Source organism: Argiope bruennichi, chromosome 8 (genome assembly GCF_947563725.1).
Source record: "Argiope bruennichi chromosome 8, qqArgBrue1.1, whole genome shotgun sequence".
Lineage (NCBI taxonomy): Eukaryota > Metazoa > Arthropoda > Arachnida > Araneae > Araneidae > Argiope > Argiope bruennichi.
In genome coordinates, this window is record NC_079158.1 from 126,626,948 (window position 1) to 126,644,500 (window position 17,553).

The window sequence follows — 17,553 nt, forward strand, 5'->3', positions numbered from 1 at the left end:
TAATCCTCTCAATGGAGCTATCTAGGTATCGTGAGTTCGATCCTCACCCGGGGCAACGTTTCTTTTTGAGAAAGTTGTTACTTGTTTTGTTAACGTTGCGATATCCTTCTATTGCCATTGGTTCGAACCCTCGGTAGCGCAGTAGGCAGCGCGTCAGTCTCATAATCCTCTCAATGGAGCTATCTAGGGGTCGTGAGTTCGATCCTCACCCGGGGCAACGTTTCTTTTTGAGAAAGTTGTTACTTGTTTTGTTAACGTTGCGATATTCTTCTATTGCCCTGGGTTCAAAGCCTCGGTAGCGCAGTAGGCAGCGCGTCAGTCTCATAATCCTCTCAATAGAGCTATCTGAAGGTCGTGAGTTCGATCCTCACCCGGGGCAACGTTTCTTTTTGAGAAAGTTGTTACTTGTTTTGTTAACGTTGCGATATTCTGCTATTACTTTGGGTTCATAGCCTCGGTAGCGCAGTAGGTAGCGCGTCATTCTTATAGTCCTCTCAATGGAGCTATGTGGATTTCGTGAGTTCGATCCTCACTCGGGGCAACGTTTCTTTTTGAGAAAGTTGTTACTTGTTTCGTTAACGTTGCGATATTCTTCTGTTGCCATTGGTTCGAAGCCTGGGTAGCACAGTAGGCAGCGCGTTAGTCTCATAATCCTCTCAATAGAGCTATCTGAAGGTCGTGAGTTCGATCCTCACCCGGGGCAACGTTTCCTTTTGAGAAAGTTGTTACTTGTTTTGTTAACGTTGCGATATTTTTCTATTGCCCTGGGTTCAAAGCCTCGGTAGCGCAGTAGGCAGCGCGTCAGTCTCATAATCCTCTCTATAGAGCTAGCTGAAGGTCGTGAGTTCGATCCTCACCCGGGGCAACGTTTCTTTTTGAGAAAGTTGCTACTCTTTTTCTTAACATTGCGATATTCTTCTATTGCCATTAGTTCGAAGCCTCGGTAGCGCAGTAGGCAGCGCGTCAGTCTCATAATCCTCTCTATAGAGCTATCTGAAGGTCGTGAGTTCGATCCTCACCCGGGGCAACGGTTTCTTTTTGAGAAAGTTATTACTTGTTTTGTTGACGTTGCGATATTCTTCTATTGCCATTTGTTCGAAGCCTCGGTAGCGCAGTAGGCAGCGCGTCAGTCTCATAATCCTCTCTATAGAGCTATCTGGATATCGTGAGTTCGATCCTCACCCGGGGCAACGTTTCTTTTTGAGAAAGTTGTTACTTGTTTTGTTAACGTTGCGATATTCTTCTATTGCCATTGGTTCGAAGCCTCGGTAGCGCAAGTAGGCAGCGCGTCAGTCTCATAATCCTCTCAATAGAGCTATCTGAAGGTCGTGAGTTCGATCCTCACCCGGGGCAACGTTTCTTTTTGAGAAAGTTATTACTTGTTTTGTTAACGTTGCGATATTCTTCTATTGCCCTGGGTTCAAAGCCTCGGTAGCGCAGTAGGCAGCACGTCAGTCTCATAATCCTCTCAATGGAGCTATCTGGATATCGTGAGTTCGATCCTCACTCGGGGCAACGTTTATTTTTGAGAAAGTTGTTACTTGTTTTGTTAACGTTGCGATATTTTTCTATTGCCATTGGTTCGAAGCCTCGGTAGCGCAGTAGGCAGCGCGACAGTCTCAGAATCCTCTCAATGCAGCTATCTGGAGGTCGTGAGTTCGATCCTCACTCGGGGCAACGTTTCTTTTTGAGAAAGTTGTTACTTGTTTTGTTAACGTTGCGATATTCTTCTATTGCCATTGGTTTGAAGCCTCGGTAGCGCATTAGGCAGCGCGTCAGTCTCATAATCCTCTCAATGGAGCTATCTAGGGGTCGTGAGTTCGATCCTCACCCGGGGCAACGTTATTTTTCGAAAAAGTTGTTACTTGTTTTGTTAACGTTGAGATATTCTTCTATAGTAATTGGTTCGAAGCCTCGGTAGCGCAGTAGGCAGTGCGTCAGTCTCATAATCATCTCAATAGAGCTATCTGAAGGTCGTGAGTTCGATCCTCACCCGGGGCAACGTTTCCTTTTGAGAAAGTTGTTACTTGTTTTGTTAACGTTGCGATATTCTTCTATTGCCCTAGGCTCAAAGCCTCGGTAGCGCAGTAGGCAGCGCGTCAGTGTCATAATCCTCTCTATAGAGCTAGCTGAAGGTCGTGAGTTCGATCCTCACCCGGGGCAACGTTTCTTTTTGAAAAAGTTATTACTTGTTTTGTTAACGTTGCGATATTCTTCTATTGCCATTAGTTCTAAGCCTCAGTAGCGCAGTAGGCAGCGCGTCAGTCTCATAATCCTCTCTATAGAGCTATCTGAAGGTCGTGAGTTCGATCCTCACCCGGGGCAACGTTTCCTTTTGAGAAAGTTGTTACTTGTTTTGTTAACGTTGCGATATTCTTCTATTGCCCTGGGTTCAAAGCCTCGGTAGCGCAGTAGGCAGCGCGTCAGTCTCATAATCCTCTCAATAGAGCTATCTGAAGGTCGGGAGTTCGATCCTCACCCGGGGCAACGTTTCCTTTTGAGAAAGTTGTTACTTGTTTTGTTAACGTCTCGATATTCTTCTATTGCCCTGGGTTCAAAGCCTCGGTAGCGCAGTAAGCAGCGCGTCAGTCTCATAATCCTCTCAGTGGAGCTATCTGGAGACCGTGAGCTCGATCCTCACCCGGGGCAACGTTTCTTTTTGAGAAAAATGTTACTTGTTTTGTTAACGTTGCGATATTCTTCTATTGCCATTGGTTCGAAGCCTCGGTAGCGCAGTAGGCAGCGCGTCAGTCTCACTATCCTCTCAATAGAGCTATCTGAAGGTCGTGAGTTCGATCCTCACCCGGGGAGACGTTTCTTTTTGAGAAAGTTGTTACTTGTTTTGTTAACGTTGCGATATTCTTCTACTGCCATTAGTTCGAAGCCTCGGTAGCGCAGTAGGCAGTGCGTCAGTCTCATAATCTTCCCAATAGAGTTATCTGAAGGTCATGAGTTCGATCCTCACCCGGGGCAACGATTCCTTTTGAGAAAGTTGTTACTTTTTTTGTTAACGTTGCGATAGTCTTCTATTGTCCTGGGTTCAAGGCCTCGGTAGCGCAGTAGGCAGAACGTCAGTCTCATAATCCTTTCAATGGAGCTATCTGGATATCGTGAGTTCGATCCTCACCCGGGGCAACGTTTCTTTTTGAGAAAGTTGTTACTTGTTTTGTTAACGTTGCGATATTCTTCTATTGCCATTGGTTCGAAGCCTCGGTAGCGCAGTAGGCAGCGCGTCAGTCTCATAATCCTCTCAATAGAGCTATCTGAAGGTCGTGAGTTCGATCCTCACACGGGGCAATGTTTCTTTTTGAGAAAGTTGTTACTTGTTTTGTTAACGTTGCGATATCCTTCTATTGCCATTGGTTCGAAGCCTCAGTAACGCAGTAGGCAGCGCGTCAGTCTCATAATCTTCTCAATAGAGCTATCGGAAGGTCGTGAGTTCGATCCTCACCCGGGGCAACGTTTCGTTTTGAGAAAGTTGTTAGTTGTTTTGTTAACGTTGCGATATTCTTCTATTGCCATTAGTTCGAAGCCTCGGTAGCGCAGTAGGCAGCGCGTCAGTCTCATAATCCTCCCAATAGAGCTATCTGAAGGTCGTGAGTTCGATCCTCACCCGGGGCAACGATTCCTTTTGAGAAAGTTGTTACTTGTTTTGTTAACGTTGCGATATTCTTCTATTGCCCTGGGTTCAAAGCCTCGGTAGCGCAGTAGGCAGCACGTCAGTCTCATAATCCTCTCAATGGAGCTATCTGGATATCGTGAGTTCTATCCTCACCCGGGGCAACGTTTCTTTTTGAGAAAGTTGTTACTTGTTTTGTTAACGTTGCGATATTCTTCTATTGCCATTGGTTCGAAGCCTCGGAAGCGCAGTAGGCAGCGCGTCAGTCTCATAATCCTCTCAATAGAGCTATCTGAAGGTCGTGAGTTCGATCCTCACCCGGTGCAACGTTTCGTTTTGAGAAAGTTGTTAGTTGTTTTGTGAACGTTGCGATATTCTTATATTGCCATTAGTTCGAAGCCTCGATAGCGCAGTAGTCAGCGCGTCAGTCTCATAATCCTCTCAATGGAGCTGTCTAGGGGTCGTGAGTTCGATCCTCACCCGGGGCAACGTTTCTTTTTGAGAAAGTTGTTACTTGTTTTGTTAACGTTGCGATATTCTACTATTGCCATTGGTTCGAAGCCTCGGTAGCGCAGTAGGCAGCGCGTCAGTCTCATAATCCTCTGAATAGAGCTATCGGAAGGTCGTGAGTTCGATCCTCACCCGGGGCAACGTTTCTTTTTGAGAAAGTTGTTAGTTGTTTTGTTAACGTTGCGATATTCTTCTATTGCGGTTAGTTCGAAGCCTCGGTAGCGCAGTATTCAGCGCGTCAGTCTCATAATCCTCTCAATGGAGCTATCTAGGGGTCGTGAGTTCGATCCTCACCCGGGGCAACGTTTCTTTTTGAGAAAGTTTTTACTTGTTTTGTTAACGTTGCGATATTCTTCTATTGCCATTAGTTCGAAGCCTCGGTAGCGCAGTAGGCAGCACGTCAGTCTCATAATCCTCTCAATGGAGCTATCTGGATATCGTGAGTTCGATCCTCACCCGGGGCAACGTTTCTTTTTGAGAAAGTTGTTACTTGTTTTGTTAACGTTGCGATATTCTACTATTGCCATTGGTTCGAAGCCTCGGTAGCGCAGTAGGCAGCGCGGCAGTCTCATAATCCTCTCAATAGAGCTATCTGAAGGTCGTGAGTTCGATCCTCACACGGGGCAACGTTTCTTTTTGAGAAAGTTGTTACTTGTTTTGTTAACGTTGCGATATCCTTCTATTGCCATTGGTTCGAAGCCTCAGTAACGCAGTAGGCAGCGCGTCAGTCTCATAATCCTCTCAATGGAGCTATCTGGATATCGTGAGTTCGATCCTCACCCGGGGCATCGTTTCGTTTTGAGAAAGTTGTTACTTGTTTTGTTAACGTTGCGATATTCTTCTATTGCCATTGGTTCGAAGCCTCGGTAGCGCAGTAGGCAGCGCGTCAGTCTCATAATCCTCTCAATAGAGCTATCTGAAGGTCGTGAGTTCGATCCTCACCCGGGGCAACGTTTCTTTTTGAGAAAGTTGTTACTTGTTTTGTTAACGTTGCAATATTCTGCTATTACCCTGGGTTCATAGCCTCGGTAGCGCAGTAGGTAGCGCGTCATTCTCATAGTCCTCTCAATGGAGCTATCTGGATTTCGTGAGCTCGATCCTCACTCGGGGCAACGTTTCTTTTTGAGAAAAATGTTACTTGTTTGGTTAACGTTGCGATATTCTTCTGTTGCCATTGGTTCGAAGCCTGGGTAGCACAGTAGGCAGCGCGTCAGTCTCATAATCTTCTCAATAGAGCTATCGGAAGGTCGTGAGTTCGATCCTCACCCGGGGCAACGTTTCTTTTTGAGAAAGTTGTTAGTTGTTTTGTTAACGTTGCGATATTCTTCTATTGCCATTAGTTCGAAGCCTCGGTAGCGCAGTAGGCAGCGCGTCAGTCTCATAATCCTCCCAATAGAGCTATCTGAAGGTCGTGAGTTCGATCCTCACCCGGGGCAACGATTCCTTTTGAGAAAGTTGTTACTTGTTTTGTTAACGTTGCGATATTCTTCTATTGCCCTGGGTTCAAAGCCTCGGTAGCGCAGTAGGCAGCACGTCAGTCTCATAATCCTCTCAATGGAGCTATCTGGATATCGTGAGTTCTATCCTCACCCGGGGCAACGTTTCTTTTTGAGAAAGTTGTTACTTGTTTTGTTAACGTTGCGATATTCTTCTATTGCCATTGGTTCGAAGCCTCGGAAGCGCAGTAGGCAGCGCGTCAGTCTCATAATCCTCTCAATAGAGCTATCTGAAGGTCGTGAGTTCGATCCTCACCCGGGGCAACGTTTCGTTTTGAGAAAGTTGTTAGTTGTTTTGTTAACGTTGCGATATTCTTATATTGCCATTAGTTCGAAGCCTCGGTAGCGCAGTAGTCAGCGCGTCAGTCTCATAATCCTCTCAATGGAGCTGTCTAGGGGTCGTGAGTTCGATCCTCACCCGGGGCAACGTTTCTTTTTGAGAAAGTTGTTACTTGTTTTGTTAACGTTGCGATATTCTACTATTGCCATTGGTTCGAAGCCTCGGTAGCGCAGTAGGCAGCGCGTCAGTCTCATAATCCTCTCAATAGAGCTATCGGAAGGTCGTGAGTTCGATCCTCACCCGGGGCAACGTTTCTTTTTGAGAAAGTTGTTAGTTGTTTTGTTAACGTTGCGATATTCTTCTATTGCGGTTAGTTCGAAGCCTCGGTAGCGCACTATTCAGCGCGTCAGTCTTATAATCCTCTCAATGGAGCTATCTAGGGGTCGTGAGTTCGATCCTCACCCGGGGCAACGTTTCTTTTTGAGAAAGTTTTTACTTGTTTTGTTAACGTTGCGATATTCTTCTATTGCCATTAGTTCGAAGCCTCGGTAGCGCAGTAGGCAGCACGTCAGTCTCATAATCCTCTCAATGGAGCTATCTGGATATCGTGAGTTCGATCCTCACCCAGGGCAACGTTTCTTTTTGAGAAAGTTGTTACTTGTTTTGTTAACGTTGCGATATTCTACTATTGCCATTGGTTCGAAGCCTCGGTAGCGCAGTAGGCAGCGCGGCAGTCTCATAATCCTCTCAATAGAGCTATCTGAAGGTCGTGAGTTCGATCCTCACACGGGGCAACGTTTCTTTTTGAGAAAGTTGTTACTTGTTTTGTTAACGTTGCGATATCCTTCTATTGCCATTGGTTCGAAGCCACAGTAACGCAGTAGGCAGCGCGTCAGTCTCATAATCCTCTCAATGGAGCTATCTGGATATCGTGAGTTCGATCCTCACCCGGGGCAACGTTTCTTTTTGAGAAAGTTGTTACTTGTTTTGTTAACGTTGCGATATTCTTCTATTGCCATTGGTTCGAAGCCTCGGTAGCGCAGTAGGCAGCGCGTCAGTCTCATAATCCTCTCAATAGAGCTATCTGAAGGTCGTGAGTTCGATCCTCACCCGGGGCAACGTTTCTTTTTGAGAAAGTTGTTACTTGTTTTGTTAACGTTGCGATATTCTGCTATTACCCTGGGTTCATAGCCTCGGTAGCGCAGTAGGTAGCGCGTCATTCTCATAGTCCTCTCAATGGAGCTATCTGGATTTCGTGAGCTCGATCCTCACTCGGGGCAACGTTTCTTTTTGAAAAAAATGTTACTTGTTTGGTTAACGTTGCGATATTCTTCTGTTGCCATTGGTTCGAAGCCTGGGTAGCACAGTAGGCAGCGCGTCAGTCTCATAATCCTCTCAATAGAGCTATCTGAAGGTCGTGAGTTCGATCCTCACCCGGGGCAACGATTCCTTTTGAGAAAGTTGTTACTTGTTTTGTTAACGTTGCGATATTCTTCTATTGCCATTGGTTCGAAGCCTCGGTAGCACAGTAGGCAGCGCGTCAGTCTCATAATCCTCTCAATAGAGCTATCTGAAGGTCGTGAGTTCGATCCTCACCCGGGGCAACGTTTCCTTTTGAGAAAGTTGTTACTTGTTTTGTTAACGTTGCGATATTCTTCTATTGCCCTGTGTTCAAAGCCTCGGTAGCGCAGTAGGCAGCGCGTCAGTCTCATAATCCTCTCAATGGAGCTATCTGGAGGTCGTGAGTTCGACCCTCAACCGGGGCAACCTTACTTTTTCAGAAAGTTGTTACTTGTTTTGTTAACGTTGCGATATTCTTCTATTGCTATTGGTTCGAAGTATCGGTAGCGCAGTATTCAGCGCGTCAGTCTCATAATCCTCTCAATGGAGCTATCTGAAGGTCGTGAGTTCGATCCTCACCCGGGGCAACGTTTCCTTTTGAGAAAGTTGTTACTTGTTTTGTTAACGTTGCGATATTCTTCTATTGCCCTGTGTTCAAAGCCTCGGTAGCGCAGTAGGCAGCGCGTCAGTCTCATAATCCTCTCAATAGAGCTATCGGAAGGTCGTGAGTTCGATCCTCACCCGGGGCAACGTTTCTTTTTGAGAAAGTTGTTAGTTGTTTTGTTAACGTTGCGATATTCTTCTATTGCGGTTAGTTCGAAGCCTCGGTAGCGCAGTATTCAGCGCGTCAGTCTCATAATCCTCTCAATGGAGCTATCTAGGGGTCGTGAGTTCGATCCTCACCCGGGGCAACGTTTCTTTTTGAGAAAGTTTTTACTTGTTTTGTTAACGTTGCGATATTCTTCTATTGCCATTAGTTCGAAGCCTCGGTAGCGCAGTAGGCAGCACGTCAGTCTCATAATCCTCTCAATGGAGCTATCTGGATATCGTGAGTTCGATCCTCACCCGGGGCAACGTTTCTTTTTGAGAAAGTTGTTACTTGTTTTGTTAACGTTGCGATATTCTACTATTGCCATTGGTTCGAAGCCTCGGTAGCGCAGTAGGCAGCGCGGCAGTCTCATAATCCTCTCAATAGAGCTATCTGAAGGTCGTGAGTTCGATCCTCACACGGGGCAACGTTTCTTTTTGAGAAAGTTGTTACTTGTTTTGTTAACGTTGCGATATCCTTCTATTGCCATTGGTTCGAAGCCTCAGTAACGCAGTAGGCAGCGCGTCAGTCTCATAATCCTCTCAATGGAGCTATCTGGATATCGTGAGTTCGATCCTCACCCGGGGCAACGTTTCTTTTTGAGAAAGTTGTTACTTGTTTTGTTAACGTTGCGATATTCTACTATTGCCATTGGTTCGAAGCCTCGGTAGCGCAGTAGGCAGCTAGGCAGTCTCATAATCCTCTCAATAGAGCTATCTGAAGGTCGTGAGTTCGATCCTCACACGGGGCAACGTTTCTTTTTGAGAAAGTTGTTACTTGTTTTGTTAACGTTGCGATATCCTTCTATTGCCATTGGTTCGAAGCCTCAGTAACGCAGTAGGCAGCGCGTCAGTCTCATAATCCTCTCAATGGAGCTATCTGGATATCGTGAGTTCGATCCTCACCCGGGGCATCGTTTCGTTTTGAGAAAGTTGTTACTTGTTTTGTTAACGTTGCGATATTCTTCTATTGCCATTGGTTCGAAGCCTCGGTAGCGCAGTAGGCAGCGCGTCAGTCTCATAATCCTCTCAATAGAGCTATCTGAAGGTCGTGAGTTCGATCCTCACCCGGGGCAACGTTTCTTTTTGAGAAAGTTGTTACTTGTTTTGTTAACGTTGCAATATTCTGCTATTACCCTGGGTTCATAGCCTCGGTAGCGCAGTAGGTAGCGCGTCATTCTCATAGTCCTCTCAATGGAGCTATCTGGATTTCGTGAGCTCGATCCTCACTCGGGGCAACGTTTCTTTTTGAGAAAAATGTTACTTGTTTGGTTAACGTTGCGATATTCTTCTGTTGCCATTGGTTCGAAGCCTGGGTAGCACAGTAGGCAGCGCGTTAGTCTCATAATCCTCTCAATAGAGCTATCTGGAGGTCGTTAGTTCGATCCTCATCCGGGGCAACGTAATTTTTCGAAAAAAATGTTACTTGTTTTGTTAACGTTGCGATATTCTTCTATTGCCATTGGTTCGAAGCCTCGGTAGCGCAGTAGGCAGCGCGTCAGTCTCATAATCCTCTCAATAGAGCTATCTGAAGGTCGTGAGTTCGATCCTCACACGGGGCAATGTTTCTTTTTGAGAAAGTTGTTACTTGTTTTGTTAACGTTGCGATATCCTTCTATTGCCATTGGTTCGAAGCCTCAGTAACGCAGTAGGCAGCGCGTCAGTCTCATAATCTTCTCAATAGAGCTATCGGAAGGTCGTGAGTTCGATCCTCACCCGGGGCAACGATTCCTTTTGAGAAAGTTGTTACTTGTTTTGTTAACGTTGCGATATTCTTCTATTGCCCTGGGTTCAAAGCCTCGGTAGCGCAGTAGGCAGCACGTCAGTCTCATAATCCTCTCAATGGAGCTATCTGGATATCGTGAGTTCTATCCTCACCCGGGGCAACGTTTCTTTTTGAGAAAGTTGTTACTTGTTTTGTTAACGTTGCGATATTCTTCTATTGCCATTGGTTCGAAGCCTCAGAAGCGCAGTAGGCAGCGCGTCAGTCTCATAATCCTCTCAATAGAGCTATCTGAAGGTCGTGAGTTCGATCCTCACCCGGGGCAACGTTTCGTTTTGAGAAAGTTGTTAGTTGTTTTGTTAACGTTGCGATATTCTTATATTGCCATTAGTTCGAAGCCTCGGTAGCGCAGTAGTCAGCGCGTCAGTCTCATAATCCTCTCAATGGAGCTGTCTAGGGGTCGTGAGTTCGATCCTCACCCGGGGCAACGTTTCTTTTTGAGAAAGTTGTTACTTGTTTTGTTAACGTTGCGATATTCTACTATTGCCATTGGTTCGAAGCCTCGGTAGCGCAGTAGGCAGCGCGTCAGTCTCATAATCCTCTCAATAGAGCTATCGGAAGGTCGTGAGTTCGATCCTCACCCGGGGCAACGTTTCTTTTTGAGAAAGTTGTTAGTTGTTTTGTTAACGTTGCGATATTCTTCTATTGCGGTTAGTTCGAAGCCTCGGTAGCGCAGTATTCAGCGCGTCAGTCTTATAATCCTCTCAATGGAGCTATCTAGGGGTCGTGAGTTCGATCCTCACCCGGGGCAACGTTTCTTTTTGAGAAAGTTTTTACTTGTTTTGTTAACGTTGCGATATTCTTCTATTGCCCTGTGTTCAAAGCCTCGGTAGCGCAGTAGGCAGCGCGTCAGTCTCATAATCCTCTCAATGGAGCTATCTGGAGGTCGTGAGTTCGACCCTCAACCGGGGCAACCTTACTTTTTGAGAAAGTTGTTACTTGTTTTGTTAACATTGCGATATTCTTCTATTGCTATTGGTTCGAAGTATCGGTAGCGCAGTAAGCAGCGCGTCAGTCTCATAATCCTCTCAGTGGAGCTATCTGGAGACCGTGAGTTCGATCCTCACCCGGGGCAACGTTTCTTTTTGAGAAAGTTTTTACTTGTTTTGTTAACGTTGCGATATTCTTCTATTGCCATTAGTTCGAAGCCTCGGTAGCGCAGTAGGCAGCACGTCAGTCTCATAATCCTCTCAATGGAGCTATCTGGATATCGTGAGTTCGATCCTCACCCAGGGCAACGTTTCTTTTTGAGAAAGTTGTTACTTGTTTTGTTAACGTTGCGATATTCTTCTGTTGCCATTGGTTCGAAGCCTGGGTAGCACAGTAGGCAGCGCGTCAGTCTCATAATCCTCTCAATAGAGCTATCTGAAGGTCGTGAGTTCGATCCTCACCCGGGGCAACGATTCCTTTTGAGAAAGTTGTTACTTGTTTTGTTAACGTTGCGATATTCTTCTATTGCCATTGGTTCGAAGCCTCGGTAGCACAGTAGGCAGCGCGTCAGTCTCATAATCCTCTCAATAGAGCTATCTGAAGGTCGTGAGTTCGATCCTCACCCGGGGCAACGTTTCCTTTTGAGAAAGTTGTTACTTGTTTTGTTAACGTTGCGATATTCTTCTATTGCCCTGTGTTCAAAGCCTCGGTAGCGCAGTAGGCAGCGCGTCAGTCTCATAATCCTCTCAATGGAGCTATCTGGAGGTCGTGAGTTCGACCCTCAACCGGGGCAACCTTACTTTTTCAGAAAGTTGTTACTTGTTTTGTTAACGTTGCGATATTCTTCTATTGCTATTGGTTCGAAGTATCGGTAGCGCAGTAGGCAGCGCGTCAGTCTCATAATCCACTCAATAGAGCTATCTGAAGGTCGTGAGTTCGATCCTCACCCGGGGCAACGTTTCTTTTTGAGAAAGTTGTTACTTGTTTTGTTAACGTCTCGATATTCTTCTATTGCCCTGGGTTCAAAGCCTCGGTAGCGCAGTAGGCAGCGCGTCAGTCTCATAATCCTCTCAATGGAGCTATCTGGAGGTCGTGAGTTCGACCCTCAACCGGGGCAACCTTACTTTTTGAGAAAGTTGTTACTTGTTTTGTTAACATTGCGATATTCTTCTATTGCTATTGGTTCGAAGTATCGGTAGCGCAGTAAGCAGCGCGTCAGTCTCATAATCCTCTCAGTGGAGCTATCTGGAGACCGTGAGTTCGATCCTCACCCGGGGCAACGTTTCTTTTTGAGAAAGTTTTTACTTGTTTTGTTAACGTTGCGATATTCTTCTATTGCCATTAGTTCGAAGCCTCGGTAGCGCAGTAGGCAGCACGTCAGTCTCATAATCCTCTCAATGGAGCTATCTGGATATCGTGAGTTCGATCCTCACCCAGGGCAACGTTTCTTTTTGAGAAAGTTGTTACTTGTTTTGTTAACGTTGCGATATTCTACTATTGCCATTGGTTCGAAGCCTCGGTAGCGCAGTAGGCAGCGCGGCAGTCTCATAATCCTCTCAATAGAGCTATCTGAAGGTCGTGAGTTCGATCCTCACACGGGGCAACGTTTCTTTTTGAGAAAGTTGTTACTTGTTTGGTTAACGTTGCGATATTCTTCTGTTGCCATTGGTTCGAAGCCTCAGTAACGCAGTAGGCAGCGCGTTAGTCTCATAATCCTCTCAATAGAGCTATCTGGAGGTCGTTAGTTCGATCCTCATCCGGGGCAACGTAATTTTTCGAAAAAGTTGTTACTTGTTTTGTTAACGTTGCGATATTCTTCTATTGCCATTGGTTCGAAGCCTCGGTAGCACAGTAGGCAGCGCGTCAGTCTCATAATCCTCTCAATAGAGCTATCTGAAGGTCGTGAGTTCGATCCTCACCCGGGGCAACGTTTCCTTTTGAGAAAGTTGTTACTTGTTTTGTTAACGTTGCGATATTCTTCTATTGCCCTGGGTTCAAAGCCTCGGTAGCGCAGTAGGCAGCGCGGCAGTCTCATAATCCTCTCAATGGAGCTATCTGGAGGTCGTGAGTTCGACCCTCAACCGGGGCAACCTTACTTTTTCAGAAAGTTGTTACTTGTTTTGTTAACGTTGCGATATTCTTCTATTGCTATTGGTTCGAAGTATCGGTAGCGCAGTAGGCAGCGCGTCAGTCTCATAATCCTCTCAATAGAGCTATCTGGAGGTCGTGAGTTCGATCCTCACCCGGGGCAACGTTTCTTTTTGAGAAAGTTGTTACTTGTTTTGTTAACGTCTCGATATTCTTCTATTGCCCTGGGTTCAAAGCCTCGGTAGCGCAGTAGGCAGCGCGTCAGTCTCATAATCCTCTCAATGGAGCTATCTGGAGGTCGTGAGTTCGTCCCTCAACCGGGGCAACCTTACTTTTTGAGAAAGTTGTTACTTGTTTTGTTAACATTGCGATATTCTTCTATTGCTATTGGTTCGAAGTATCGGTAGCGCAGTAAGCAGCGCGTCAGTCTCATAATCCTCTCAGTGGAGCTATCTGGAGACCGTGAGTTCGATCCTCACCCGGGGCAACGTTTCTTTTTGAGAAAGTTTTTACTTGTTTTGTTAACGTTGCGATATTCTTCTATTGCCATTAGTTCGAAGCCTCGGTAGCGCAGTAGGCAGCACGTCAGTCTCATAATCCTCTCAATGGAGCTATCTGGATATCGTGAGTTCGATCCTCACCCGGGGCAACGTTTCTTTTTGAGAAAGTTGTTACTTGTTTTGTTAACGTTGCGATATTCTACTATTGCCATTGGTTCGAAGCCTCGGTAGCGCAGTAGGCAGCGCGTCAGTCTCATAATCCTCTCAATAGAGCTATCTGAAGGTCGTGAGTTCGATCCTCACACGGGGCAACGTTTCTTTTTGAGAAAGTTGTTACTTGTTTTGTTAACGTTGCGATATCCTTCTATTGCCATTGGTTCGAAGCCTCGGTAACGCAGTAGGCAGCGCGTCAGTCTCATAATCCTCTCAATGGAGCTATCTGGATATCGTGAGTTCGATCCTCACCCGGGGCAACGTTTCTTTTTGAGAAAGTTGTTACTTGTTTTGTTAACGTTGCGATATTCTTCTATTGCCAATGGTTCGAAGCCTCGGTAGCGCAGTAGGCAGCGCGTCAGTCTCATAATCCTCTCAATAGAGCTATCTGAAGGTCGTAAGTTCGATCCTCACCCGGGGCAACGTTTCGTTTTGAGAAAGTTGTTAGTTGTTTTGTTAACGTTGCGATATTCTTATATTGCCATTAGTTCGAAGCCTCGGTAGCGCAGTAGTCAGCGCGTCAGTCTCATAATCCTCTCAATGGAGCTATCTAGGGGTCGTGAGTTCAATCCTCACCCGGGGCAACGTTTCTTTTTGAGAAAGTTGTTACTTGTTTTGTTAACGTTGCGATATTCTACTATTGCCATTGGTTCGAAGCCTCAGTAGCGCAGTAGGCAGCGCGTCAGTCTCATAATCCTCTCAATGGAGCTATCTAGGGGTCGTGAGTTCAATCCTCACCCGGGGCAACGTTTCTTTTTGAGAAAGTTGTTACTTGTTTTGTTAACGTTGCGATATTCTACTATTGCCATTGGTTCGAAGCCTCGGTAGCGCAGTAGGCAGCGCGTCAGTCACATAATCCTCTCAATAGAGCTATCTGAAGGTCGTGAGTTCGATCCTCACCCGGGGCAACGTTTCTTTTTGAGAAAGTTGTTACTTGTTTTGTTAACGTTGCGATATCCTTCTATTGCCATTGGTTCGAAGCCTCGGTAACGCAGTAGGCAGCGCGTCAGTCTCATAATCCTCTCAATGGAGCTATCTGGATATCGTGAGTTCGATCCTCACCCGGGGCAACGTTTCTTTTTGAGAAAGTTGTTACTTGTTTTGTTAACGTTGCGATATCCTTCTATTGCCATTGGTTCGAAGCCTCGGTAACGCAGTAGGCAGCGCGTCAGTCACATAATCCTCTCAATAGAGCTATCTGAAGGTCGTGAGTTCGATCCTCACACGGGGAAACGTTTCTTTTTGAGAAAGTTGTTGCTTGTTTTGTTAACGTTGCGATATCCTTCTATTGCCATTGGTTCGAAGCCTCAGTAACGCAGTAAGCAGCGCGTCAGTCTCATAATCCTCTCAATAGAGCTATCTGAAGGTCGTGAGTTCGATCCTCACCCGGGGCAACGTTTCGTTTTGAGAAAGTTGTTAGTTGTTTTGTTAACGTTGCGATATTCTACTATTGCCATTGGTTCGAAGCCTCGGTAGCGCAGTAGGCAGCGCGTCAGTCACATAATCCTCTCAATAGAGCTATCTGAAGGTCGTGAGTTCGATCCTCACACGGGGCAACGTTTCTTTTTGAGAAAGTTGTTACTTGTTTTGTTAACGTTGCGATATCCTTCTATTGCCATTGGTTCGAAGCCTCAGTAACGCAGTAAGCAGCGCGTCAGTCTCATAATCCTCTCAATAGAGCTATCTGAAGGTCGTGAGTTCGATCCTCACCCGGGGCAACGTTTCGTTTTGAGAAAGTTGTTAGTTGTTTTGTTGACGTTGCGATATTCTTATATTGCCATTAGTTCGAAGCCTCGGTAGCGCAGTAGTCAGCGCGTCAGTCTCATAATCCTCTCAATGGAGCTATCTAGGGGTCGTGAGTTCAATCCTCACCCGGGGCAACGTTTCTTTTTGAGAAAGTTGTTACTTGTTTTGTTAACGTTGCGATATTCTACTATTGCCATTGGTACGAAGCCTCGGTAGCGCAGTAGGCAGCGCGTCAGTCACATAATCCTCTCAATAGAGCTATCTGAAGGTCGTGAGTTCGATCCTCACACGGGGCAACGTTTCTTTTTGAGAAAAATGTTACTTGTTTTGTTAACATTGCGATATCCTTCTATTGCCCTGGGTTCAAAGCCTCGGTAGCGCAGTAGGCAGCGCGTCAGTCTCATAATCCTCTCAATGGAACTATCTGGAGGTCGTGAGTTCGACCCTCAACCGGGGCAACCTTACTTTTTGAGAAAGTTGTTACTTGTTTTGTTAACGTTGCGATATTCTTCTATTGCTATTGGTTCGAAGTATCGGTAGCGCAGTAGGCAGCGCGTCAGTCTCATAATCCTCTCAATGGAGCTATCTGGATATCGTGAGTTCGATCCTCACCCGGGCCAACGTTTCTTTTTGAGAAAGTTGTTACTTGTTTTGTTAACGTTGCGATATTCTTCTATTGCCATTGGTTCGAAGCCTCGGTAGCTCAGTAGGCAGCGCGTCAGTCTCATAATCCTCCCAATAGAGCTATCTGATGGTCGTGAGTTCGATCCTCACCCGGGGCAACGATTCCTTTTGAGAAAGTTGTTACTTGTTTTGTTAACGTTGCGATATTCTTCTATTGCCCTGGGTTCAAAGCCTCGGTAGCGCAGTAAGCAGCACGTCAGTCTCATAATCCTCTCAATGGAGCTATCTGGATATCGTGAGTTCGATCCTGACCCGGGGCAACGTTTCGTTTTGAGAAAGTTGTTAGTTGTTTTGTTAACGTTGCGATATTCTTATATTGCCATTAGCTCGAAGCCTCGGTAGCGCAGTAGTCAGCGCGTCAGTCTCATAATCCTCTCAATGGAGCTATGTAGGGGTCGTGAGTTCGATCCTTACCCGGGGCAACGTTTCTTTTTGAGAAAGTTGTTACTTGTTTTGTTAATGTTGCGATATTCTACTATTGCAATTGGTTCGAAGCCTCGGTAGCGCAGTAGACAGCGCGTCAGTCACATAATCCTCTCAATAGAGCTATCTGAAGGTCGTGAGTTCGATCCTCACCCGGGGCAACGTTTCTTTTTGAGAACGTTGTTAGTTGTTTTGTTAACGTTGCGATATTCTTCTATTGCGGTTAGTTCGAAGCCTCGGTAGCGCAGTAGTCAGCGCTTCAGTCTCATAATCCTCTCAATGGAGCTATCTAGGGGTCGTGAGTTCGATCCTCACCCGGGGCAACGTTTCTTTTTGAGAAAGTTGTTACTTGTTTTGTTAACGTTGCGATATTCTTCTATTGCCATTAGTTCGAAGCCTCGGTAGCGCAGTAGGCAGCGCGTCAGTCTCATAATCCTCTCAATGGAGCTATCTGGATATCGTGAGTTCGATCCTCACCCGGGGCAACGTTTCTTTTTGAGAAAGTTGTTACTTGTTTTGTTAACGTTGCGATATTCTACTATTGCCATTGGTTCGAAGCCTCAGTAACGCAGTAGGCAGCGCGTCAGTCTCATAATCTTCTCAATAGAGCTATCTAGGGGTAGTGAGTTCGATCCTCACCCGGGGCAACGTTTCTATTTGAGAAAATTGTTACTTGTATTGTTAACGTTGCGATATTCTTCTATTGCCATTAGTTCGAAGCCTCGGTAGCGCAGTAGGCAGCGCGTCAGTCGCATAATCCTCTCAATAGCGCTATCTGAAGGTCGTGAGATCGGTCCTCACCCGGGGCAACGTTTCGTTTTGAGAAAGTTGTTACTTGTTTTGTTAACGTTGCGATATTCTTCTATTGCCCTGGGTTCAAAGCCTCGGTAGCGCAGTAGGCAGCACGTCAGTCTCATAATCCTCTCAATGGAGCTATCTGGATATCGTGAGTTCGATCCTCACCCGGGGCAACGTAATTTTTCGAAAAAGTTGTTACTTGTTTTGTTAACGTTGAGATATTCTTCTATAGAAATTGGTTCGAAGCCTCGGTAGCACAGTAGGCAGCGCGTCAGTCTCATAATCCTCTCAATAGAGCTATCTGAAGGTCGTGAGTTCGATCCTCACCCGGGGCA

At 46.0% G+C, this 17,553-nt stretch overlaps 17 non-coding genes across 17 annotated transcripts; all 17 read left to right on the forward strand.

The window, feature by feature from the left end:
* The first annotated feature begins 289 nt into the window (after positions 1 to 289).
* Positions 290 to 379, forward strand: Trnam-cau (transfer RNA methionine (anticodon CAU)). The gene is given in 2 exon segments: positions 290 to 326; positions 344 to 379. It is a non-coding gene; the product is annotated as a tRNA-Met (tRNA).
* Positions 380 to 451: 72 nt separating this feature from the next.
* On the forward strand, positions 452 to 541 carry Trnai-uau (transfer RNA isoleucine (anticodon UAU)). The gene is given in 2 exon segments: positions 452 to 488; positions 506 to 541. It is a non-coding gene; the product is annotated as a tRNA-Ile (tRNA).
* A 234-nt stretch (positions 542 to 775) lies between these two features.
* On the forward strand, positions 776 to 865 carry Trnam-cau (transfer RNA methionine (anticodon CAU)). Its single transcript is given in 2 exon segments — positions 776 to 812; positions 830 to 865. It is a non-coding gene; the product is annotated as a tRNA-Met (tRNA).
* Positions 866 to 937: 72 nt separating this feature from the next.
* Positions 938 to 1,027, forward strand: Trnam-cau (transfer RNA methionine (anticodon CAU)). The gene is given in 2 exon segments: positions 938 to 974; positions 992 to 1,027. It is a non-coding gene; the product is annotated as a tRNA-Met (tRNA).
* A 235-nt stretch (positions 1,028 to 1,262) lies between these two features.
* On the forward strand, positions 1,263 to 1,353 carry Trnam-cau (transfer RNA methionine (anticodon CAU)). Its single transcript is given in 2 exon segments — positions 1,263 to 1,300; positions 1,318 to 1,353. It is a non-coding gene; the product is annotated as a tRNA-Met (tRNA).
* A 234-nt stretch (positions 1,354 to 1,587) lies between these two features.
* On the forward strand, positions 1,588 to 1,677 carry Trnal-cag (transfer RNA leucine (anticodon CAG)). Its single transcript is given in 2 exon segments — positions 1,588 to 1,624; positions 1,642 to 1,677. It is a non-coding gene; the product is annotated as a tRNA-Leu (tRNA).
* A 234-nt stretch (positions 1,678 to 1,911) lies between these two features.
* Trnam-cau (transfer RNA methionine (anticodon CAU)) lies at positions 1,912 to 2,001 on the forward strand. Its single transcript is given in 2 exon segments — positions 1,912 to 1,948; positions 1,966 to 2,001. It is a non-coding gene; the product is annotated as a tRNA-Met (tRNA).
* A 720-nt stretch (positions 2,002 to 2,721) lies between these two features.
* Trnav-cac (transfer RNA valine (anticodon CAC)) lies at positions 2,722 to 2,811 on the forward strand. Its single transcript is given in 2 exon segments — positions 2,722 to 2,758; positions 2,776 to 2,811. It is a non-coding gene; the product is annotated as a tRNA-Val (tRNA).
* A 720-nt stretch (positions 2,812 to 3,531) lies between these two features.
* Positions 3,532 to 3,621, forward strand: Trnam-cau (transfer RNA methionine (anticodon CAU)). Its single transcript is given in 2 exon segments — positions 3,532 to 3,568; positions 3,586 to 3,621. It is a non-coding gene; the product is annotated as a tRNA-Met (tRNA).
* Positions 3,622 to 4,989: 1,368 nt separating this feature from the next.
* Positions 4,990 to 5,079, forward strand: Trnam-cau (transfer RNA methionine (anticodon CAU)). Its single transcript is given in 2 exon segments — positions 4,990 to 5,026; positions 5,044 to 5,079. It is a non-coding gene; the product is annotated as a tRNA-Met (tRNA).
* A 396-nt stretch (positions 5,080 to 5,475) lies between these two features.
* On the forward strand, positions 5,476 to 5,565 carry Trnam-cau (transfer RNA methionine (anticodon CAU)). The gene is given in 2 exon segments: positions 5,476 to 5,512; positions 5,530 to 5,565. It is a non-coding gene; the product is annotated as a tRNA-Met (tRNA).
* A 1,368-nt stretch (positions 5,566 to 6,933) lies between these two features.
* On the forward strand, positions 6,934 to 7,023 carry Trnam-cau (transfer RNA methionine (anticodon CAU)). The gene is given in 2 exon segments: positions 6,934 to 6,970; positions 6,988 to 7,023. It is a non-coding gene; the product is annotated as a tRNA-Met (tRNA).
* A 396-nt stretch (positions 7,024 to 7,419) lies between these two features.
* Trnam-cau (transfer RNA methionine (anticodon CAU)) lies at positions 7,420 to 7,509 on the forward strand. The gene is given in 2 exon segments: positions 7,420 to 7,456; positions 7,474 to 7,509. It is a non-coding gene; the product is annotated as a tRNA-Met (tRNA).
* A 1,530-nt stretch (positions 7,510 to 9,039) lies between these two features.
* On the forward strand, positions 9,040 to 9,129 carry Trnam-cau (transfer RNA methionine (anticodon CAU)). Its single transcript is given in 2 exon segments — positions 9,040 to 9,076; positions 9,094 to 9,129. It is a non-coding gene; the product is annotated as a tRNA-Met (tRNA).
* Positions 9,130 to 11,307: 2,178 nt separating this feature from the next.
* Trnam-cau (transfer RNA methionine (anticodon CAU)) lies at positions 11,308 to 11,397 on the forward strand. The gene is given in 2 exon segments: positions 11,308 to 11,344; positions 11,362 to 11,397. It is a non-coding gene; the product is annotated as a tRNA-Met (tRNA).
* Positions 11,398 to 12,603: 1,206 nt separating this feature from the next.
* On the forward strand, positions 12,604 to 12,693 carry Trnam-cau (transfer RNA methionine (anticodon CAU)). The gene is given in 2 exon segments: positions 12,604 to 12,640; positions 12,658 to 12,693. It is a non-coding gene; the product is annotated as a tRNA-Met (tRNA).
* Positions 12,694 to 17,463: 4,770 nt separating this feature from the next.
* Trnam-cau (transfer RNA methionine (anticodon CAU)) lies at positions 17,464 to 17,553 on the forward strand. Its single transcript is given in 2 exon segments — positions 17,464 to 17,500; positions 17,518 to 17,553. It is a non-coding gene; the product is annotated as a tRNA-Met (tRNA).